At 39.3% G+C, this 25,672-nt stretch overlaps 1 protein-coding gene across 4 annotated transcripts in view; it reads right to left on the reverse strand.

The window, feature by feature from the left end:
• inpp4b (inositol polyphosphate-4-phosphatase type II B) overlaps window positions 1-25,672 on the reverse strand; it is a 162,780-nt gene that overhangs the window by 100,349 nt on the left and 36,759 nt on the right. Inside the window, exon 1 of one of the 4 annotated variants that reach the window (XM_075463124.1) lies at window positions 3,388-3,761. The exons of the other annotated variants lie outside the window; for them this stretch is intronic. The gene's annotated coding sequence lies outside the window, so the exon portion shown is untranslated. Of the gene's footprint in view, window positions 1-3,387; window positions 3,762-25,672 lie in introns of those variants that run through there. 4 annotated transcript variants of the gene reach the window in all.

Consider the following 25,672-nt stretch of genomic DNA (forward strand, 5'->3'; position numbering starts at 1 on the left):
TTTTGTGACATTGTTGCTGATGGTTCATTGAACGGTAAAATGACAAAACAAAATGAGCCACTTTCTGCTTTGCCCTTCTCCGATATTCTACACTGCTGTCAGAAGGATGCTTCCGAGGATGAAAACATAATCGTGTTTGTTTTTCTAATGAATGTAAATTAGTATCAGGTACTGTAAGTGAACATACAAAGCTTTCATGCTTCATCTTACGGAGAAGAGAATTCAAATTACAAGAACCAGTGATAATGGGATGCAACGGTCAAATAGGCTCGATACATTTTATACAATAAACACTGACTTTATCAACACATCTGTCTGCAGTGACAACTGGGGCTGCAGTTTATATTTATAATTTTTTTCAGTAAAGCTCCCGTCTTGACTAAAAACATCTTGAAATTACTTAAAAGCTTGTCTGGATTGCTCACAGCATAAAAAGGCATCTTAAAATGCCTTGCTTCAACAATTAGTTGAAAAACATGTTACAAAAGGCATCTGTTGCAACTGATAAACGTGCCCACCTGTCCAGAATGTAGTAGTGTCACCATTCATGGTTGTAAATTGTAAGATGGTCACACATAACCAAAGCAGTTGCATTCTATTGGGCAGCATTAACGTTACGTCACGGGAATCCAGAAACAAGAATAAGAAAAGTTGTAAGCTTTAACATGTAGAATTTTGTAACACATTGAGGCCCGAATCATTCCTGGGGGAAGGTATGGATTAACAAGAAGAAGTGAAGTAGTAAAGTACAATGACTGCTGAAAACATTGCATAGGACAAGTCTTGAACCAGTAACCTCTCACACACTTATCATTTAACACCACAAAGGTCTGTAATTAGGCCCTTCCATCATCATCTCCAACCTCCTTATAAGTATTTGTTGCCAAGTAAACACTACAAGATGTGGAAAGTGGATGCCATCGATAGAAAAATGTAGGAAGACGTATAGAACTTTGGCACGCTCATATTTCGGAACAGAGTAAGGAAACATAGTAACCATAACATTTCTGAGCCTTTATTGTGAAATGGAAATGTTTTGCACCATGGACCAATGCAGCGATTTCATGATCTGAAATGACATCAGATTGCATTGCTGGGTTACCGATGGGGTGTGAAAAACATCAAAAAGGACATTAAACCCTGAGTTAGTGTTTGGGTCATTTGGTTACTGTGGTCAAGTGAGCATGACTGAAGAAAGATGCACTGCCCCCCTGAAACACAGCAAAGCTGACAGATTTAATTCAGTTCATGTTGATTTCATTTATATAGCACCGATTCAGAATAAAAAGCCATCTCAGGACATATTCTAAAAAAAAGGAGAAACCAAACAACTCAGCAATACCCTCTTGAGTAAAAACAATGGTCACATGACTGACACGTTTCCTGCTAAAAGTCTGTAATTGCAGACATTTTAGCTTTGAGGGTTTTGATGTCATCACAGGCTAGAATGTGTTGAAATATTGTTCACAACTAATTCCTTTATCAAGTTTAACTTATAACTTATCAAAAAAGATTGAAGTCAAGTTTTAGTGAAAAAAAACATCAGCACAGTCACAGTAACAATCTCTTCCTCTCCAACAGAAGCCTGCCTCCGAGATGGAAAACCACTGGGTTAGATTAACTTATTTACTTTACTTTTTTGTTTGTTTGTTTTTACCCTTTTCTTAACCTATTCAACTATTTTGCACACTTTTACATATGACTTTCTCCCTCCTCCTCCTAATGCTGCACTGCCTTTTATCTCCCTCCCCCTTTTTGGTCTCTCTGCAGTCTCCTGTATCAGATTTTCAAAAGGGCATCCTGTCCGCTGCCCTTTCTCTAAATCATTTCCTCCTCGGCATTTTCTTGCTACCCCATACAAATCCCTTAATGCTGGCAGTAAAATGTTGCCCCAGATGCATTTTCCTGCTCTGATCCACCATGCTCCATTCACAAGAAAGCGAACACAGGCAAGCACAACTGTAAAGAAAAAAAAAAAAAAAAAGAGAGAGAGAGAGAGAGAGAGAGAGAGAGAGGGGGGGGGGGGAAGGGAACATAACATAAGGTCAATGCTAAGAAAAAGAAGATGAATATTGTTACATAATATGAGACATAAATTAAACATTAATAAAATGGCTCAAATTTACTAAAACACACAAGGCTAAGCATCAGTTACAGGTTCTTGCAGCAGAGTGAAATGTCCTCATGAATTAAACAGACTCAGGATCCCCAACAGGCACCACTTAATATGCACAACGTCTGATTCTTCAGTGCTGACGTATGACAGCCAATGCCAGTTTGCCCTGATAACCCAGAGCACAAGGCACAAAAGGCCATTACACACCATGGAGGAGCATTATATCCCCATGTAGCCATTACTCGCAAGCTAGTACAGAACGTTTGGTAAATGGTCTCAGAAATCCATTGCTTAGCATCTTTTTATGGCCCCTCACGTTGAAGGCTTTAAAAGTAATGAAGCTCTGGAGACTATCTTCTTACGCAAGATCAAAGTAGCAATACCACATAAAATGAGAGAAAGATGGGGGCAAGAGGAGGAGTGGAGTGAGAAAAGAAGACAAATGATGCTCTTCCAGGATCATGGGGGATTGATTATGATGGTCTCCCTCTGTTCCTATCTTATATGCTCTGGCTCTCCTTTTCCTTTTTTTCTGCCTTTCCTCCTGCTCTCACTCATTCCCTTGACTGCTTTTATTGGTCCTGCAGGTTGAGAGCTACAAAGAAACTTTCAAGAAACTCCTTCCCATAGTTTTCAGACAGTTTTGAGCTACGGTTTCCACAACCTGACACAAAAAAAGCTCTCAAAACACTTGAAAAACATCAATAACATTCAAAAAACGACAGACTGCACATCTGCAGGCAATCCTGAGCACTCGTCTGTGGACCCCTTGAAGGCCACGGTGTCTGCTCATCACTTGGCAGCAGTAAACGGTCCAATTCGAGCTGTAGATCTATTGATTTTCTCCATGCTTGGGGTGGCAGAGTGACACACACACAGACACACACCAACGCTCTCTCAATCATTTGCTTTCACACTCAAACTACTGAGAATATGTGAAGAAGAGAACATTCATTGACACGCTGCACCAACATTGATATTCAGCACTCGATGAATAATATGCATTCTTTGTATTATTAACATCTATGTTATTAACAGATCTATACCACAAAGGTCAGTCGTGTCTACATGATTGCAATTCTCCCTCACTTTAGATATGGCTCTACTAATCAGCCTAATTAAGTCAGAGATATCATGACAATGCACTCAATGCACAAAGCAAAGCAATATTGAGCACAAAATGAGAAAGAGTGGCAATTCTCACACAAAACATATACAGTAGATCCTTCTATATCTCTGGCATACACACACACACACGAAAGTCCACTTACAGTTTGGTCTCAGAATCCAATCGAGTAAGCCCGTGAGTGAGGATCTACAGAGTTGAGGAAGGTCTGACAGAAAAAGACTGAAGTACAAAACACCAAAAGAGGAAAAAGTGATGCTATGTCTTCCTTCTTCCTCCTAATGAGCTCTAGTTCGGTCCTCTCACATATCTTCCCGCAGTCCTTGATTAGAGTAACTCCATACATGTGTCTTGTTCGCTCTTTAAAGAGCAGCAGGCACACCGACTGATTCAAGCCTTGTAAATACTCAGACACATAAAACACAGACAGACACGCACATGCACACAAACATACACACTGCAGCCTTCGCTGTGACTGAGAAGTGGCTAGAGTGTGCTGCTGGCACTGCTGCTGTGGCTGCTGTGGCTGGCGTGACGGTAAGCGAGACCAGTAAGAACGAGAGGAGGAGGAGGAGGGAGTCACAAGTGAGGAGGGAGGGAGCCGACAAATACAAGCAGCCGAGGCGGAGGGGAAGAACAACACAGAAGAGGAAGAGGCAGAGAGGAAGGAAGACAGACAATTAATGGGTAGAGAACCAAGATAGCAACAAAGAAAAGGGGAGTGAGATATAAAAGAATACAAAGATAGACTTGTGTGTCACAACTCGGCTACAGCCAGTGACTCAGGCAACTGACAGGAAACAGAAACACTTGTTATGGCCACTTGAGCTAACATGAATTCCAACCACATGGTGCAGAGTAAGTGTGTAGGTGTCTGTGTTTGCATAGAGATAAATACTTCAAAACACATAATAACATACTTAAGGATCACACAGGAGGCTTTGTGAGACAGATATACATTTTATATCAGATATTCACTGACACATGCAGCTCCAACTGACAGACAGGAAAATGAAGAAAACACAACAAGGCATTTTCAGACACCGAGATAAATAACAAACAATGCTACTGACACCAAGCTTAGGTTTTAACAATCTGTATTCGAACCTTGGATTAAGCAGGGTTTAATTTACCCCTGCTGCCACAGGGAATGACTTATTCTCCAAAACAAAGGACCTGCTTTACACTGGCCCTTATCACCCTGAGCAGGTACACAACCAAACACAATGAGACACAAATGCAATCACTTGAGCCTACATGCACGCGCATACCCACCAGGGCACTTAACATTTGTACACACACGCAGTTTGCAACAAATACACTGATACCTTTTCTTAATATGAGGTCAGTTCTGCTTTTATAAGCATGAGGATTGATGACCTGGGTGCCAAGTGAACGTCAGAAACTGATGCACAAGCGCATATCTGCCAAAAGATTATCCGAGATGAATTCCCAGTCGGCTAACAAATTGCTTACTCTGACTATGTAACAGTATTTATGTCCTCTAGTGCTTCTGCCAAATTCATTCACACATTTTCAGTTAGTTGCTGCTCATTTTATGTCAGTGATTACTGATATGTTTTGTGGCTTTTCAATTCTGCTGCCTCACCCTAAATTTCAGCTTACAATAGGAATAAGTTTCAAGCTCGCAGGAATAGAGATGTACTGTATGCATGAAGAATCCTTGATCAAAGCTCCTTCAAAATAGGAATCAAGCACACTGCAATGAGGCATATTTAATGCAGGACTTTGAAGTTCGAAATGTTTGACATATCTCCAAACATTAAAAATGTGAGTTCCTGAAAAGCACATCAAGACTAGTAGGGATTGGTTTTAGAATTCTTCATGAGAGCCATAACCGCCTACTGCGGTGAGAGTGTGCGTGGCTTCTGGCTGTCAAATGTAAAGCCTGCAAACCACATTCCTGTATTATTACTACTTTCCCCTTTCAGCATCATATAAGCAGCATTCATAGCTGAATAGCTGAACGCCACCATATTTTTAACTCATATCTTTCATTGACCTTACATGAATCTGTAGGCAGTGAATGTGATAGTCTGTGTAAACGTGATAGAACAAATGCCATTGGTAGCTGAAGCAACAAGGGATCTCAGACAACTGATCACCCTGAACTTGAATGAACACAGACTAAAGCACAGGGTTGTGTCTTAGCCAAGTGACCTGACTTTCTTATTCTTAACTGTCACCCAAATTAAGTGTCCTTGAGTTCTTTTCATGGTTGTCTACCTTGACCTCAAAAAGCTTATATGAGAGTGGGAATCAGCAGAACATGTTCCTGTGTTGGCTTGAACGTAACAAAAATATATATGATCGTATAAACTGATACAACATTAAGACCTCTTATTGGTGAATAACCTTGATCATTACAAACAAGCACACACACACACACACACACACACGCACAACAGCAGCAGCATCACTCTCCCGTACAAACTCAACACACCGATAAAATTGCTCAAAACCAGCTCAAGGAACACTTTAAAGAGCCTGAGGCATTGTTCCAGCCTCCAAACTCTGCAGTTCCCAATCTGCTTCAAAATTCATGAGATGCGCAGGAATAAGTCCAATCCATGAAGGCTTCACTCCACTTTCCAGAGGACAAAATGGATCCACTGCCAACATATTTTTACTAGACACCACTGGACACCCCAGAGGGCTAGTGTCCATGACCTGAGAGGTCTGAAGTCTTTTGGCGGGACACATACGATGAGATTACATACTTTTGGGAAGGTGACTTAACGTTATGGCTGATACGTTTATAGTCTTGAGTCTAGTTGTTGAGTCCGATAGCCAACACAGATTAATAGAAAGAATTTAATGCTTCAATTTTTTAAACAAAAGTTTTTAAAAAGACTGTTAAAAAAATAAAAAATAATCACCCCCGCCCAGATATGAGTCATCAAAAGAGGATAATATCACAATCGGGGTACTTTTAAATTTAAGTAAGGCCTATTGCCCACAACTTTTGAGGTTATGGTGTATGTTGGTATGGTCGTAATCAGTTACTGCATGATTGTCTATGGTCCCAGTCGCACCTGTTTTTGGAAAAGAAAAAAAAACGCAGCCTCTGTGCACATCTTTTATGCTACTCATGTTGCTCCTAAGGCTGTGTGTGTGTGTGTGTGTGTGTGTGCGTGTGTACGTGCGTGTGTGTGTGTGTGTGTGTGTGCGTGCGTGTACTTGAATTCTCCAAGAAGTGAGCGATGGACTTAGCTGACTCTAACAATACTGATTTGTTCTTAAGATAGAAAATACTTTGATGTCTTCTCTTAGGCCTTTTCTTTTACCATTACATGCCGTATAAATTGTTTATGCTATTTCTAACTTTCATGAATAACTTTTGGATGTAATCAAAGGAACCAAATGCATCTACTGTAAATGAAGTCTGTCTTGTTGTGTAAACATTAAACTGAAAAAGAAGAGGCAGGTGCCTTCTGGGTCTGGCTTTGATTAAAAAAAAAAAAAAATAGAAAAAAACTTTAATCTTTCTCAGCTATAGTAAGATCATTTAGTGTAAAATTGTGGAAGTGGGCTCTTAATTGGCATAGCTTTTCATGACTTCACTTGTGTGCTCACATAATTCAGTGATAATTCTTATCTGACTGCGGAGTCAGATATAAGTAAATTACCATGACAACATGAAAAAATCCATTCTAATGCTAAAAGTGAAGTGGAGTACAAGGACTAGCAAAAAAAAGCAAATGTTCCCATGCATTATAATTAAGAATTTGATCAATAGCTTCATATCATAGTGATGTCGAAAAGGAACCTCAATGATATAGTTATACCAGTACTAAAAGCATGTGGTGGTTTATTTAGCCAACTGTTTGAGAACAACAGCTCGCTATGATGAAATATAAGCGACAATGCCATACAAAATCCTTTAATCATCTTCTTATTCCATCTGAAGTTCCCATATTTTCCGAGGGCTGAAGAGGTTCTACTGAATGAAATCAGCAGTTTCTTGTGAGCTATTTCTGTGAAGTGAATACGACACTTCAACAAACTGCTACAACTACTTTTCAATTAGATGATCATATCAAAATTCCTGTATGGTAAAAAAGATAATTTACCATATTCACACATCCTTCCAAAAACTCTGTGACTTCAAGTATTGAAACAAAACTTAAACTTATTGTCGTTTTTTTTCTTGAAAATAAGCTGAAAGTGGAAGTTTTGTGATAAAAAATCCTCTGAAAGTGAGGCTTCCATTAAAGGTAGGGTAGGAGATCCTGGATTTTGAGTCCAGCGAAGCTGCATTTTAAAAATACACAGGTAAAAAGTCCCAACCCTTTTCTTCACTTTCCCCCCGAAGGCACGCCTCTAGAGTACATGAACGAGCACGAAGGTGCACGAGCGCTGTTCTGACAGCAAGCATCGATTGTTGCCGTATTTAGTATTTAGTATTTAGTTTATGCTAACTATGCGTTTAATAATGCTAGGTGCTAGCCAAGCTGGCTCTAGTTTAGCTTCCTGCCAAGCTTCTGGACGTTCACGGAGCAGGGTACGCGCACAGGGAGAAGGAGGGGGAGGGAGGAGCAGATTGCAGTTTGATAGACGGCATCAGTATCCAATCATTGTGAACGGACCGTTCACAATGATTGGATACTGTTTTTCCTAGATTGTACGTTCTAGAGGCCACTAAAACTTTTCATATTTGTGACAAAACTTTTAATTAATTGGTTGCAATGGGGGTGTGAAGAGTATTTCAAGCAATATGTAAAAAAATGTTCCAGAAAAAGATCCCCTACCCCGCCTTTAAGTATCAACCGAGGCCCATTTTTTTTTTCAATATGAAATGTAAATACTCACTGACAGCTGGCGACTGAGAGACCACTTTTTTCTCCGAGGAAAGCTCCTCTAATAATTTCGTCAGTTACTGAGTGAGAAATATAAGGTCATGCGTGAGAAACGTTGCCCAGCATCAGACATGTTCCTACTGTGGTATCCCATGAAAAGCTATACTACAAGTGTCTTGAGAATCTGTGACTCCTGTCACAGCAGAAGCAATGAAATAGCAACGCAGGCTCAACATTCATACTCACACATGCACATTCTTCAGCTTGTCAATGCTTGCCCCTGCACAAAAATCCCTTCCTACCACTCTATTAGTCTTTCTTATTTTCCTGCTCTTGCTTACTACATCAGGTTCAGACTTTTTGGTACGCCGCCAACTGTAAGGACGCCCAGGTTTTCTGACAGAAGCATCAAGGGAGGTACTACACAGGGCTCAGTGAATGATAAAGATGTGCTTAAGCACCATTAAATAGAAGATCAGATTTCAGTGTTTATGTATATTTGTCTCGCAGGCAAAAGCTGCAGACTGCTCTTAGTACACTGAAGGCAAACTACCAATGCCTTTCCCCGCACTCTGCTTGAATCCATAAACTTTAATAGCAAATCCAACTGCAGACTAGGTGATAAAAATCAAGGCTTCTTCCACTCAGTCTGTAAACCTGACTTGGTAGCAGGTCCAAAGACTCTACTGTCTCAGTCAAATGCCCCTGTTCACACTTAAGTATTGCATTTGAATTATAGCACAGCAAACTTGCGGCCAATTTGACATTTTGTCTTATGCCAGCAGATGAGGCAGATCCATATAATGATATACATACAGTTTGTAAGTGTTTTTTTTAGCTACTCACTGCAAGCTGCTATCAGCTCGAGCTGATGGAGACTGTGGTTAAGAACTTCCCCTTCCTCTGACTCTGCATTTAAACATGAGGCCCACAAATGCAGCAAGGTGAACTCGGTGCACACAGAGGGGAGTGGGGTTATATATTTATCAGCCAAGAAACATATTGCTAAACTCAACCTCCTGTTTGATGCACCACCTTGGTTGTGGTACCAATACAAATCTTTTGGTGTTTAACATCAAATCAAATCTAATTTATTTATATAGCACATTTCATGTACAAACAATTCAAAGTGCTTTACATACAATAAAAGCATTGCAGCAGGGATTGGAAGAAGCATTAAAAATACATAAAAGAATATAAAGAGAAACAAATAAAATCATTTAAAGCTGCCGTTGGCAGGTTTTCAAAATTCCGAGTCTAAAGTCGGAAAATTCGAACTGATACAACTTTCAGGTCCCTCCCCCAACCTCTACCAAGCTCCAAACCCCTCCCCCTCTGTGGACGAGGTTGTGCACGTGAGTTCACACCAGTGTGCGCGCACACAAGCTGGGGCAGACTCACGCTCAGCATGGAAGACATGGTTGGTGGCTGTTGTGCTCAGATAATAGATAAATAATAAACCTAACGTGATTGGTTAAAAACAGCCGGGAGCGCTCGATTTTTGCAAACACGATTACAGGCTTCAGAGGGAGCTACAGAATTCGGGATTTTTCCTAAACAGCCTATTTAATATTCTACTTCCAGAATCCCATGACAGTTCAAGCTAATATGACTAAAAAAAAGTTGCTGACAAGCAACAGTCAAGATAAGTTAAAAGATATCGTGCAGATTTCATGCATATACACCAGCTGACCTGAGTCCTTGGATCTAAGAGCTCTGCTAGGTTTATATTCTCTGAACATATCACAGATGTATTTTGGCCTCTAAACCGTTCTGGGATTTGTAAACCATCAGCAGGCTTTTAAAATCTATTCTGTGACTGACTGGCAGTCAGTCACAGAATAGAGGATATTAACAGAATAAGGGAAGTATTTCTAAAACAATAACTCCTACAATATAAAACAGGGTATTTCTCACCAAGTCCCTTACCTATAGCAGTGGACAGCAAACAGGGAATATGCAGATTACAATTCCCTGCCCTTATATAACATCAAGAATCTGCTAAATTACAAAAATCTGGATCTTCACCAAACTCTCTTTCACAGACACTCACATGCACATGAACACAGTAATGGTGCTCAAGCCTGAAGTAGTTGACGGCTCTCTTCTTTAGAGAGCAGGGCTATAGGGGCTGTAAAAGTAAACAGCTCGGATCAAACCAACTCTTAGCTCCCTTTGAAGAGTGGGAGACAATTATAGAGATCATTGGTGCAGCCCAGGGGTGGTTAACAGCCAAGACAGGCAGAAAGACAGAGATTGATGCCCCAGAAGATGTAGCGAGTCTGATCCTCAGCGACTTCAGTTAAATCCAATATTCGGTGCATACTCACTGAACATACAGGTAGGAACACTATAAGCTGCAACCCAAGGCTGTGACATACAATCTGTGCCTAGGAGCATTTTTCTCAGTGTGCAGGAGTCATATACAAATTGTGTAGATATCCCTGAAATAAATAGCACATTGGGGCACATGAGAGCTTTGTGTGGGTGGACAGTTCTTGCAATATTTTACTAATAGACTGGCACTGCTTTCATATTACTCTCACATTCTCTGTAGATATGCGCCGTGTTATAAGACGATAATGAGAACCTTATGCAAGACCTGTGCTTCAATGTGTGTGCGTGTATGTAAGTGTGTACTTTTTGTCTGATATGTCACTATTTTAATTTGTGAAACTTGCAGGCTACTTCTGGTCATGTCTGATAGTGTTGCCAATTAATTCATTATTCATTATATTCTGATAGACAAAACAAAAAAAAGCAAAAAGGAACATTTTTAGATTTTCTCTTCTCTGTACCATTTCTTTGTTGTTGCTTTTCCTTAAAGGTTGTTTTGTTTTCGGTTTTATTTTTGTCTTTCATCATGTAATGTCGTGTTTTCTATCTTGCTTTGTTTTCTACAAATGTCTAATTGTTTTGTAAAATGTTGCTTTTTTAGTGTATATTTTCTAGAATACATTTTTCTATTAATTTTTTTGTAGTTATTGTGCTTTCTAAAATGTTTTTTCTGAATTTTCCGTTGTTGTATTTAATGGAAGGTGCAAAAGCACTGGGCAGGATGTCATTTCCTAGAAATATGTACTGTAGCTTAAATGCAAAAGTACAAAAATTGTTATAGTAACATGTCAAATGGCCTGACGTTCAATAATTATGCCTTTACATGAGATCAGGCTGGTAGGCTGGGTGATTGTAAGTAGGAATTTAAGAAGGAGCTCCCCATGCCTTTTGTTTTCAGCTGAATGGCATGAAAAAGAAGCTGCAATTTTTGATGACTCGCACCACTTTTACCTAACAAAATAACGAGATGGTGGAAATGGGGAGAAAAGTGCAATAGCCCATAGATACTTTTGTTTCAAAGCAAACCACAGTCCTATTACTTGTCTAAATGACATATTTGTCAGTAAAGGAGAAACAAGACCAACAGGAGCCTTTTGAACTAAATATACAGCTTATGTGGAAGTAGAATCCGTCCTTGGTGGCTTTGAGATAACACTTGAATAGATCCAGAAAGGATATTTTTTTGTTGTGCACTTTCATGAATAGTGATAAGATCAAAGCAAATATATTTGTACTTCCTGGGGAGGGACAAATTTCTTCCCACCCTCTTTGGCTGTGCAGTGTTGGCCGATTTCTGATTATCATATAATTCCATCAGCGCAAACAGAACAAAACAGCAGAGCGAAAAAAATCGCTCTGCTCAATACTCGTTTACTTTTCAGTTCTCTGGGGTGAAGGATGGTGGAGAAAAAACAAATTGTCATTTCTTCCTCATTGACAAACTTAAAAGGCAAAGAGCTGAATAGGAGGTGCTCCGCATTAACGATTTTTAAACTGTGATGACTCAAGAGGTAAGCTATGGACCACTATCATAAAGTGCTGAATTATATCTATATTAATTGAACAATGCATTTGTTTTAATTGTACTCACCCAGCGTGAAATCACACAAACGCATACACACAGAGTATCAAATGCTCAAAGTGGTTTACTCATATACTGTGCAAGACTCAGGCCTGGCTGGCAAGCTCATCAGTGGCTCAGTTACCCATGGAAAATAGCTGTCTTTACACAAACACACATAGCCAACAAGCATCAGCACTTTCCACCAGTGTCTCTCTCAAAGGAAACCATTACACTGCAGAAACCCACGGGAAGGCAGGCAGAAGGGGATTTTCTCAAGCACTTTTCTCTCCCCCTCACGCTCAAAACTTTCAATAAGCCACTTTTCCCAGAGGGGGAAAAAAAAATTATTATAGTCAGCCAAGCGTCTAATTCACCCGTGACCTAGTAATTTATTTAGCTGATAATCTGCTTTTGCAGGTGACACTAACAATCACCAATAAAATAGTAAGAGAGGTGACAAAGGGTTACAAGAGGTCTGGGTAGGCCTGATTGGCGAAGACGATATTTGATTAAATTCTCAAATGAATAATGCATTCTGAAATCGATCCAGACAAATCCCACCTTGAGAAGATTGGTGTAGGATTATACAGAGGAAAGGTTTGGGAGAGGTTATGACAAAGACGAGGTTTCTTTAAAAAGGTGTGCTTCAGCATCGAATGCTCACTTAGCGCTATGAGCATGTCAGCTGCATACAGAGTGTTCTGTGAGCTGCATACACAGTAGTACATATAGTTCATTAGAAGTCAGCAAAATCTTCTAAATGTAAAGACTACAATGTGATCATTCCGTACAAGAATCAGACTAAGCAAATATACTTGAAGAATTATCAGATTACTGCTGAGAGTCTACATTAGGGGATTGATGCTTCTCTAAGGTGGGCAATAAATACAAACCTAAACAGTTGAATAACTTGGCACTAAAAAAAGAATGTGCTGTTTTTGTGCTGGCTAAACAAGACACTTATATAGTTTTAATTGGCCTCAGTGGTTTATTTTTCATGCTGGGAGATGCATTTTACACTCTTTGGTGAAACTGTTTGGAAGAATGGGCAAGAACTTTTTTAGCCAGAAGGTATTAGCAAGTGATTGGAGGAAGCATCTGTTTATCGCTGTCTTTCTTGAACAGAATTCTACAAATCCACCTCTCGCTGCCAGTTAAGGCTCACAAGTCTCATGCACTGAACATTTAAATCGTGCAATTCACACGTTTCACATGGTCTCATGTCCCACTTTTTTTTTTAACCACATATTTAACTGCTTTAGAGACCCCATCAGAGTTTTTTTTGTTTTAAAAACGAACAAACAGTGACCAGTGATAAATTTAATGACATTTCGCAGGTTTGTTTCTCTCCCACTGTAATAACACCTCTCCTCGCCTCTGCTGTGCTCCATCAAAGGCAGCACCACCTGTGAGCTGTTTGCACATTTGCAGTAATGTCCATGTGATAAGTTGGGTTGACCGTATGAGAAAATTCCTGAGACATTTTGTCTGGGAGATCATTGTAAATCTAAACTGTCTTTGAATTAATTGGACGGTGATTTTGTAAGATGATGCTACAGTTGTACAATGTTTTAGCAGTGATAGTGGGTGACACATTGTCAGTCAAAAGTGCAGACTAGTTTTGCACTATCTGCTAAGAATGAGAGCAGTTTTACTTGGAATTCAGCTGTATCAATTTACGGTCTATATGAGCAGAGAGAGTAGGAGACAAGCAAAAAAAATGTAAAGGGTGGCAAAGAGCAGAATACAAATGGGACACGCCAACACTCTCCTAACCAACTCACTTTCACACTAAGCTGAAGGCAAAAGTGGAGAGCCCTGCCGTCAGTTTAGGAACGCTAAGTGGTCCCAACTTGTGTGTGTGTGTTTTGGCCACTAATGAATAATGGGATAATGGGAAAAAATAATCCTGAATTTCAATTTGTAATTGTGATGTTAAGAATCTAGCTCCCTTGAGATAAACCCAAAACTGCTCATGCACAATTATAATTAAATTTGTTGAAAGTAACTTTAAAGTGCAATAATGTGGGAATTTTAAGTCATTATCCACTTTTGCAGGGTACTCCGTAGATACGAACATGTCTCTTCTGTGGATTCAGACTGTCCCAGGCTCTTTAATTGGTGACCGACTCTGTAACGGTGGGATCAGCACTCTGTGAGGATCACAGCATCTTTTAACTCCTCATTCTTCTTGTCTCTGGAAACAGCTCCTCATGACTAACTGCGTGCTCATTATCATGTAACAGAAAGTATTTGGGATCATTCACACTTTCTGACGTATGGGCTTTGGCATACGAATCAACACATCAAACACTTGCACACTAAAATCATTTAAAAGCATGTCGGTTTGAATAGCTGTAATAAATTTCCCTCTCTGCATATCGACAAATACAATGAAGTAATTGGTACTAAACTCTATGGCACCAGTAAGTTTTTCTTCTGATGTTTTTGTATCAACCACTGACTGGTACTCATGTTAACTTGTGGTTTTACGCTGGAAAAAAAGAGGGTGTTTCCTCGTGACAACATCAAAACACATGTGCTCAGCAGCTTTTTATGAGTAATTAACATCTCTTGCTTGGATTTGGTTGGTTGCTTTTAATAAGTGTGCACTATTCCAACAACTGTTTACACAAATGACTGCATACACTCTAACAATAAAATCTAAAGCCCACTGAATTTTGAACAACTGTAAATATTTATTGGCACAGTGAGTCACTTTATTGAAGTGCATTTCAACACAGCAGGAAAACACAGCACTCATCTGGTGTCCCACTTGTAAATACAGAAAACAGGATTTTGAAGTTTTGCCTGTCAACAAAAAAACAAACAAACAAAAAGATAGAATTAATGTCAGAAAAGAATTCAGAGAAAAGCAACAGCCTTTTGTTTTCACACATCCCTCCAGTGTGACACGTCTCGTCGCTCCATAAGGATTTTAAGATGCAAGACATATGTAGTGTTAACTTGATACGGCAGAGTGAGTGTTGAGTTGTCAATAAAAACGCTTTAGTGTGTTTAAACTTCACATTCTCTTGGTCAGGGACCATTTACTCCCCCCTAAGCTGTCATATGTAGGACTACAATACTTGTACTTGTACTGAAGTTAACAGGATTTTGCTTCTTAATAAGAAATAGTACAGAGCAGTGCTTTCAAAACTGGGCAATAATTCCCTATGCAGGGAGCGTCATGCTGAAATGGGTTTTAATTCATTACAATGTCAAAGTTATCTATCATATGAAAAGCAAATCCCATTCAAGCTTTGGAACTGTGCCATTAAGTTTAGAATCTGAATTCATAACATTAAAAGGTGCCATGGTTTCTGTAATGATAAGGTTAATTTGCAGGCTGTCTACAAGCAAGATAGATTTTACCACTCTTATGCCAAAGCATCACCAAATATCATATGGTCCAAAGAAAACTTGTTCCTCTATCTTTATCTGAGCCCAGAAACCTTTGCTCAAAATAAGTTGTAAATAAGGAGAATTTATAAAAGAACATTTCAGAAGAGACAGTGATGCCTGATGGTTATCTGGTAGCCTGGCTGACGCGTCCACAATCTCGATGAGATGGTGGTCTGGGAACTAGGTGTGCATTTTCTCGTATTTGAGGCGTGGTTTACGAATGCCTAGAGCCGTTTATTGGGCGCTACGAATGTCTATCAAATGACGTCAGGTTCTTCCCATGCTGCTTTGCGCGCGATTCATAGCCAATTGTATCACTTATACCAGATGACGACAGAAATTCGACGAGGAAGAAGAAAAAAATGGAAAATAAAAGTAAACTTGCGCTCTAAGCTACTTAAATTGACAACAAAGTAGGCCTATATGCTATATTCTACATGAATTTTTATGTTGTAGAGTTGTGAATTTATTTTAATAATGGAGAAATTGAGCAGCCTTGCTTTGTTGTCTACAGTAGTAGATCAACCCTCATCTTACTTTGAAGCTCCCAGCTCCCAGAAGTGACGTTAACGAAGCTTTAGCAGCAGAAAAGCTATCAGGCTTGTGTTGATGATAATAATAAACTCCTGGACTATGTACAAACTTCCAAATGCATCGTTTGGTGAGTACAGACCATATTTGTACAACTGTAGAAGTTTGGTGTCATGACATGTGATTTTAGTGTGGTAATTTTGGAGATACGGACCAGGGTCCGTTAGCGCTTGTACTAAGCTATTCGGGATAACTCGGTAACTCAGCTGATGTTCAGCCAATATCGGAAAAACTTCGGGTGGGCTACTTGGCTGGATGTCACGGTTCAAATGACCCTAGGGTGAATCTACTCCGAAACACTTTCTAAGGCTGCATTGAACGGTAACGTTGTGTCCGCTGTCATGTTGGATTAACGCTCTACAAGCTTCGGTGTAGCGCATAGACGTTGTCATCGTCTTGCTGCCCCCCCCCCGTTCTGTGATTGGTTCCCAAACTCTAGCAAAAATAAGGGCGGTGGTTTCCAGGCTGACTTTGCAGTGAGAATGAAATCGAGCGCAAAGCAGCATGGGAATTCCCAGGCTAGTTATCTGGTAGATTGAGGTACAACCCAGTCTCACAGAAAAACGTGTTATAGCTACGTTGGTCCACAAGGGAAAACGTGGAATTGTCACAATTTGGCCCCCAAAATTGTGACAATTCCACGTTTTATTCGGCCTATTCATTTACATTGCTTCGCAACCAGGTCACGTGACAATCAAGTTTCCCTCAGCTAAAACAGGAAAATGGCCGACTGTCAACCTTTTTTCTGTGAAAAACATTACATTTTAAGAAAGCATCTGCATTTGTATGCATTTCGATGGCATTTCTAGCGAGAACTATGCATCATATTTTCAGAATCTTCGTTCAGAGAATGTAGACGATCTTTCGTTTATTAGTTTCGCCGAAGATTTTGGTATCTCCTCGAAAAAACGTAAGAATGTCACGTTTTCTACCGTTGTTAAGGTGGTTGCTATGGACGCTGCTATCTCAACGTCACCGACCTGCGCCGACATTCCCCGTACTTTTTGTTTAAAAAAATAAATATAATATAATATAATAAATATAATAAATATAATAAATATAATAAATATTTATTTTTTTGTGGTTTTTTTTTTAGATATAGCCACACTATATCTGCGTGGCGCATGTCAGGACAATGCAGAAAGGAATTTAGGCTGACGTGAAGGAACAACAATTTATCAAATCAAATCAAATCAAATTTATTTATATAGCACATTTCATGTACAAACAATTCAAAGTGCTTTACATGAAATAAAAGCATTGCAGCAGGGAGTGGAAAAAGCATTAAAATACATAAAAGAATATAAAGAGAAACAAATAAAATAATTTAAATGAATTTAAAAACAAGCAACAGCCTAGATAAGTTAAAAGATATCGTGCAGATTTCATGCATATACACATGAGAACAGAAATGTTTTTAACCTGGATTTAAAAATGTCTAATTTAATTGTGTGTAGTTACAAATGAATGTATTTATGCTTTACTCTGTTCATTTTACATTTTTTGGAATATGTATTCACAACAAGCAAAAGATAATTTTTTGATCATAAATAATAATATAAGTATATCTATGCACCCTATTTGACTGTTATCAGTCTATTCAATAGACGTTATCAGCACACATCAGTCCTGCTGCGTTTTTTTAATTTTTTTTTTATCAGGTTGCCAGATCTTGTCTTTTATGCTTAGCTTGCCTGGTCGCTATTGTAGCAGTGTGGCTGTTGACCCAATAGACGCGGACTGGTCACATAATGCGTAAAAAACGCAGGTACTAGCGAACCTGGCAACCACTCCAAGCTGGTTAAAGAGCTACTTACCAAAAAACATGACTCCTATTTATGTATGTATGTATGCCCACATAAACACACATATGTCTATTTGGTTATATATGTATCTGATTTGATGGAAGAAGTTGGGCTGATAAACATAGTGATGAAAGAGTAGTAGTAATGGAGCATCGCGTTAGTTCTGGCAGACCACGTAGTCAACGCACCCTTTGCCTGTTGGCTGACGCCGACCCAACCCTTATGGCCAGCTGCGCTCAATGGGTAATCAGCTGATGCTCGCCATTGGATGCTGGCATTTGGGGCACTTCATTTAAACTTGGTTTGCTGTCACTGCTTTTTTTTTGCTCTCTGCTTGCACCCACCACCTCCCCTGCTCCACCGACTTCTCATTGCCAAACAATGTCATACTGTTGTTCATTGTTGCTTGCTCTGTTCTAGGGGGTTTGTTGCCTTTACAGCAAATGGAAGGCACTCCACCTGAGGATGCTGCTGTTCCCTGTCTTGGCTTCCATGGAGCTCATGGAAAAGTCGGGAACTTCCTCCGAACAGAGCCATACCGCCAAACATAAATTGTATGCATTCAGAATAAGCTTCTGAAATTCTTCTCTGTTCTCGTCTCATTTTGACGAGAGTGGTTCTGACAGAATTATTCTAATGAATATAGAGGACAAATAATATACACACACACATATGTCTGTCTTTACAGAAGATGTATGGCGGGGCAGGGTAGGATAATTTAGGTGCTGAGAGGGCTACCTGTTGAAGAATGATCTTTATTGTTATTATTTATCATTTTTGTGAAGTGAGTGCCCTGCCGTGGGGGTATGGGATGTTGACAAACATGCCCAGGGGCCCATTGTCACCCACCTATCAGTAAAATAAAGTCTACAGTAGCCCAAATCCAAAATTATGAACAAGATTAGGAAAATCATCAATACCTTGAAGGTTCTTTCTGACCAAAAATTTAAAAAAAAATCCAGACTGATTTCATCCAGTCTGGACAATCAAATGGTCTTAGAAACCACACCTGAAAGAGGCTGACGACAAACAGAGGTGAAAATTAAACTTTGTTGTAGGACAAAATGAAAGACATTTTTGAAAAGACCTTAACCTGGTGAGTAACATATGTCAGTGTGAAGATTATAAATCAGTCCTGCCTTGAAATATTGACCTCTGAACGTTGACCTCAGTGCAATTTAGAAGGCTTGTTAATCATTAACAGAAGAGGCTACAGATATGGAACCAACTGTTATAGAGAGCTCTTGATTTCAGCTATGTGACTATTGAGAATGAGGAGTTGTCGGGATAGTACAGAGCCCCGCCCCTATCCGCCATGTTGGCAGGATGCTAGCGTGAAAACGCCATTCTCTCCGTTCGTTTACAGTGTACGCGTGTTTTTAAATCAGTAAGTTTAAACAGTGCGGAATTGCAAGAACATGCCTGGAAATCACTGCTGTGTGAAGAACTGTTCCAGTACCTCACATAATACGTTTGGGAAACATAGGAACAACGAAATACATTTTTTTAGGTTTCCTAAATGGATGCAGCATCAGGGAGAGCAGGCGTCTGACCTGACGAGGAGACGCCGGATTGCTTGGTTGGCTGCAATAAGAAGAAAGGACCTCACTTTCGATTGCACCCCTCTGTCGATGAGAGTGTGTTCTCTGCATTTTCACTCGGGTACATTCTCTAAAAATCTCTTTATGTTGTTGTCTCTTAAAGCTACGAAGTTACCTTATGTTGTTGCAAACCCTGAAGTGCACCTGACGTTGCTGCCTAGCTAACTAGCGAACTGTTGCCTCTTCGAAAATGCTCAATTTGCAAACTGTTGCCTCTTCGAAAATGCTCAATTTGCAAACTGTTGCCTCTTCGAAAATTAATGTTAACTACCCCCTAATGTGGCTAATGTGTTAATGTGTACCCCCTCAGCCCTTTTGTGATACCATGAGCAGCGTTACCCTCTCAGGCTTTATCTTTATTTTGCATGTATATGTATATGTTGCCCCTGGCAACCAATAGCGTCTCCTGCCAACATGGCCGACCGGCCGACCGGCCGACCGGAGTCACGTGACTCCTCATTCTCAATACCCATATGGATATGACCACCAAGTGGGGGCGCTATCAAATATGGTAAAAAATCATTTTCACCAATTTCACAATTGCATATTTAAAATCTGATGACATAAATGTGTTTTCCACCCCTTTAAATCTCTCCTTGTACTCTCAATTTAGTATTTACTACTCCAAATTATAAGAAATACGCCCGTTTTTAAAATAAACTACAATTCCCAGTGATGTGCTATGTATCTGATCCAAATTAGTGCCATATTTGTAGTTCTTCCCAGTTTGCAAAGTAGGGTTTTAAAAACATATATATATTGAATATATCAAATATCTAGTGCAGCCGAATTAGTAATTACACTTGATCTCGATGATCAATACTAAAAAAAATTTAATAAATTTACTTCAGATACTTTTAGAGCCGCACCATGTAATATCATACAAAATCAACACGGTACTCGTAGTACTTCCGGTTTGCAAGGGTTATTTATAGTCGCATAAAGACAGATTATATGTGCGTATAATATATTTATGATGAATATATTATGAGAGATAAACGTTTGGTCAATAAAGTTGAAAAACAAAAAAAAAGCCCATGCCTGATAACAGGCCTTCTCTCTCTACTGGCTCACTTAAATAATGGCCCACTGATAGAAATGGTTGATAATGTTTTATCAACCATTTCTATGATAAGGTCACTATTGTTATGTGGCTATATCTTTATATATATACACATTTTTTATTTATTTTTTTTAACAGAAATTACGGGGAATGTTGGCGCAGGTCGGTGACGTTGAGATAGCAGCGTCCATAGCAACCACCTTAACAACGGTAGAAAACGTGACATTCTTACGTTTTTTCAAGGATATACCAAAATCTTCGGCGAAACTAATAAACGAAAGATCGTCTACATTCTCTGAACGAAGATTCTGAAAATATGATGCATAGTTCTCGCTAGAAATGCCATCGAAATCCATACAAATGCAGATGCTTTCTTAAAATGTTATGTTTTTCACAGAAAAAAGGTTGACAGTCGGCCATTTTCCTTTTTTAGCTCAGGGAAACTTGATAGTCACGTGACCTGGTTGCGAAGAAATGTAAATGAATAGGCCGAATAAAACGTGGAATTGTCACAATTTTGGGGGCCAAATTGTGACAATTCCACGTTTTCCTTTGTGGACCAACGTAGCTATAACACGTTTTTCTGTGAGACTGGGTTGTGAGGTAAGGTACTTCCCAGGTTTGAAAGGCTACTTTAAGTTCACTGGAATCTATAAAAATGAACTCGCTGCTGTCCACCATGGAAAGTAAAACTAAATGGACATAAATCAGCATAAGTCAATATCAGTTGGAACTGGCTTTATGTAAGACTAATATTGAGGCACCCCTAGCACTCCAGGTTTGTGCTTTGTCTCTAAATTCTACCTTTTTCTCAACAGGTTTCAGGTTTTTGAATATTTCTGTGAGGTGAAGGTACCTCTCAATCACTTTATTTGTGGAATTACTGCAAAAAAGTTTGTCGCCTTTACTACACTGCCATGCTGTGTTCACACAGATGGTGTTAACAGCTGTATTTCATTTGAAGGAAGAGATACACTTCTCACGATCCATCTACACAAGTGCGAATACTTGTGCTATACACCTGCAAATCTCACACTCAAAACATTTTACATTAATATCTGTTTTTTCTGCAGTTAAGTTGGGTATCAACCGTGATTCCAAATTAAGCTCTGAGCACTTCCCAAAGGGGTATGACCTACAACTCAGTTCAAGGCCTCCTGTGTAGACAAAGTTAAAAAATTGAAAAACAAGTCCCAAAGCTTTGGAAGCTGCTCTACTTACATGCTGCTCACACTGCACCTTAAATGCAGACATGACTTTAGTCTGAAGGAAGGTCCCTGAACCTGAACTCAACAGAATACATCTGAACAACATTTAAAGAGCAACGCCTCTGTCCCGTCTTATTTTCACAGATATCCTGCTCATGGGAAAATCTTTTCACCCCAACTCGAAGAGCTTCTTAGGGTTTCTAACAGATTTGACACATGCTGCTGTGGCACATGAAGTAAAGCAGGGTGTCCATAAATCACTCAACTGGTGGTCCACCCCACGCTATTCCCAGCTGTGGGTTTTTATCAACATCACTGTGGGTAAATGAAAGGCCAGTTGAAAGGTGCTCTGTGCACTGAGGTAAAGTGTTATATAAGTGCAGCTGATATACTAGGGTTGTGCTGGGGAGCTTTCTCATGTGAAAGTGTGTTACTATAAGCAGACACAACTGATTTGAGCTGATTTGAGTGACAAAAAACAAAACAATAAAACTGCTAGTCCAGGACAGAATAAATGGTACCCCTGAATTATGAATGCAGAAGTTTTAATATCCTTGTAAACAAATGCATGAAAAGAACCAATTTTGTGTAATCAAACCATCACATTAAAAACATTATCATATTTCATGAAACGTGATGGGACAACAACAACAAAAGACTTTCAGAAGGTAAAATAACCAAAAATTACAAATCTTCAATCTATGCTACTCACAGTTATTAGTCCCCTTCACTAATATTTGGCTATAATGAAAACCCCTCAATCTTTACTTTATCTATCTAGTCTTCTGTCAGCAACTGTCTGCTAGAAATTTCTGCCACTCTCTCACCTATTTAAATGTCCTCGCATGTTTGTGCCTTTCTTTAAGTGGTGGTGTCTTCCGTGACCTTTGCATATGTAGCCTAACTAGGTCATGTGTGCAGTCTTGGACCGCTGAAACCACGTTCCAGATTACGTCAGTCTGAAGCTCTTTAGATAGCTTCCATGCTGTTACTTCCACACTCTGCACCAACCTTCACAGACTTTTCAGGTTGAGTTTCTTCATAGTGCATGGAAGCAGCTTTACAGTTTTAGGACTGTTATGCTATTGAATGTGATACTTTTGAATATCTTTACAAACTGTTGAGTATTGGTGCACTGAGACAACACTACTTGCAACCATCTATGACAGAGGTGCACCTCCATACAAAATAGCGGAGAATGGAAGGGATATGCAGTTTCTGCACAGCAAGAATAACAGAAAAAAAGCAGGCAAGGAAAAAGAATCTCTGCATTCAACAAAATTTGTATTGCAGTCTTGAACAGCGGTACTTTTCAGAACTTATGACATTGGCTGACATTGCCACAATAATGATGATGGAAGAAAAGTGGCCATCAGACAAGTCCTTATCTGAGAACCGTTACTTTCGTAGGTTATCACTGCTGAGCTGTCCACCCAATCACTACCAAGACCTTTCTTGGATATCTCTGAGATTGGTTCTCGTAAAAGTGCGTTTGTGTGTGCGTGTGTGTGTTTGTGTCTGTTCCCTCAAGCTCTTTCTCTCACTGTTTCGCTGTCTGCTCTCATTTCTCTCCCCCTCTCTTTTTCTGGCAGTAAACTCTTGCACTTACAGAAAATTCCCACCACAGTGACACTTATCCAGCTAAAACCAAGTGGCTATGCCAAAAATATGTCAACTCACCGTCTTTTACACGTCACGATTATTGACAGGACAAGATTAACCGAGGCTGGGATTCTCCATAGTTCAGCAGCTTATAATTGGAGTGACAATTCGCCACGCAATAGTGGCTGTTCAAACTGCCTCCTGAGATGTAGCTAATATCTGCCAGTCAGACCATCCACAAATCAGGTGGCAGAATGACACAATTTGCGAGGGGTAGAATAACAGACAACATGAAGTCACTGGAAAGAGACAAATAATCAAGGTTTGGTTCTCTAAGTGTTCTGAATTTTAGTGTTTGAATTTATGTTGGATTTAGAAACAAACAAACAAAAAACATTGCAGAATAACATCCATCAAATGATTCTAATGATGGGTTCTGGTAAATGTGGTGTTAGAGTTTGCCAAAAACTCAGACAACTAAATCTAAACTTTATTTTTAGCTCAACACTCTCTCTCTCTTAAAGGTTAAGATTCAAAATATGTGACGAACCACGGATTGATTTCACAATAAGAAAAAAAAGCTGCATTAACCATGCCGTTAAGCCAAACTCTTTGCTCAAACAGAATAGTAAAAGGGTAACAGATATGTATCAGCAGACAATAAGAATTAACTTTATAAAATGTGACTACAACTGGTGATACAAGCATTGTGGCATGGCTCTTGCTGCAGTATTATCCACGTAACACATCAGTGTTTTAGTGGTGAATGTTTGATGTTACTTGACTCGTCTAAGCAGTGTTTTGTGAACTATGTTTGGCCCAGTTCAAGTAATAAAGAACTCACATATCAAAGTCAGAGGGGCTGGACAAAATGAATTAACATAAAAACTGAAGAAGCATTTAAGTTTAAGCTAGTAAAGCAAATTTTCACATCAGAACTGAAAAACAGGCTGGCCAAAGACAAACTGGTGCATATTTTAACAGCAGCTAAAAACTCATTTTTATAAAAAAAAGCAGCTAAAAACATTTATATTTCAATTACAGCTTTATTTCTAATATTTAGCTTCGTAGAAATGTCCTAACTTGTATAAATTCTATAATTTGGTTGTTTACTTGTGTGATGCAGGATAATCTCATTGTTACTGACATTTCAGCTGCAAAACCCTCGCACAAATGACAATGGATTTTACGCAGTTAACAGAAACTAACTTTGCTGGGAGTGTGCCTACTTCTCCTTCTATCCGTAAAAGAAATACTCACATTTCTCACTCTCCTGTTGCACAGGACTGTAATTACCTCCCCGTCAGTACTTTCCTTTTGCTCCAAGTACACATTTGAAAACTGTTAAATTTTCAGCTTGAAAATGCAAACACTTGCCTACAACAGAACAGAAGTATATATAGCACCAAGAAACACACAAATGTATGTTTTCTCAAATGTGTTGAAAAACATTTCTTACAGACCGTTTATCCAAAACATGTCTGATTGATTCTTGGAGAACCCACTCATCATATAAAAAAATTTATATATATGAATGTCGAAAAGTGTTTTCACCACCAGGCGAATGTAAAGAAATTCACATTTGAAATGGAAAATACAGTTCAAGCAGATGGGCCATTGAACAGAATCCAACAATGCCTCATTCTTTCCATGCTTTGGGCATCCTCTAGTACAACCTCTATTCAATTTTCTCTGTGTGTGTTTGTGTGAGGCAAACAGACAAGCAGTTTGAGATGGAGCTTTGATCGGTTCTTCCTCCATTGCCCTCAGAATCAATGATACCTTGGGTTGTGCTTAAAGTGCAGGCAGTGTGTGTGTGTGTGTGTGTGTGTGTGTGTTTATCAGAGCTCTTGTGATGGCAAGGGGAAGAAACAACCATTTCAAAGTTGAAAAAAAGACTGAAAAAACTGCTTGTGTATCATGTGATTGAATATATTTTATTTCTGCTTTACGGAAATGGTCAGGCATATTCCATTTTCCTGTTTACTACAGTTTTGTTCGTCACACTATGGTATGGTATGGTATGGTATGGTATGTTTTTATTTGAACAGGGACCGTGTACAATAAACATTGACCATGAGGAAAGATGCTTTGTACCAGGTTATAGCAGGAAATGCTAGTTTCCACCTGTAGTCCCTGGGCAGGTTGGTGTAACAGAACTGGTTCTAAAAGGTACATGAGCACATGACCATTTCATCATACATTTTCACATATAAATCACTATAGTTTAATTTAATACACAATAAAAGTTGTTCAGCATGAATAAAATCAATGAAAATTAAAAACATCTCTCATTTACACACAACATTTACTCTCTTTGGTCCAGTCACTCACTCTTTCACTCTCTTTGGTCCAGCCACTCACTCTTTCATTCTCTTTGGTCCAGTCACTCACTCTTTCACTCTCTTTGGTCCAGCCACTCACTCTTTCATTC

This window comes from Odontesthes bonariensis, chromosome 4, assembly GCF_027942865.1.
Source record: "Odontesthes bonariensis isolate fOdoBon6 chromosome 4, fOdoBon6.hap1, whole genome shotgun sequence".
In the NCBI taxonomy this organism is placed as follows: Eukaryota; Metazoa; Chordata; class Actinopteri; order Atheriniformes; family Atherinopsidae; genus Odontesthes; species Odontesthes bonariensis.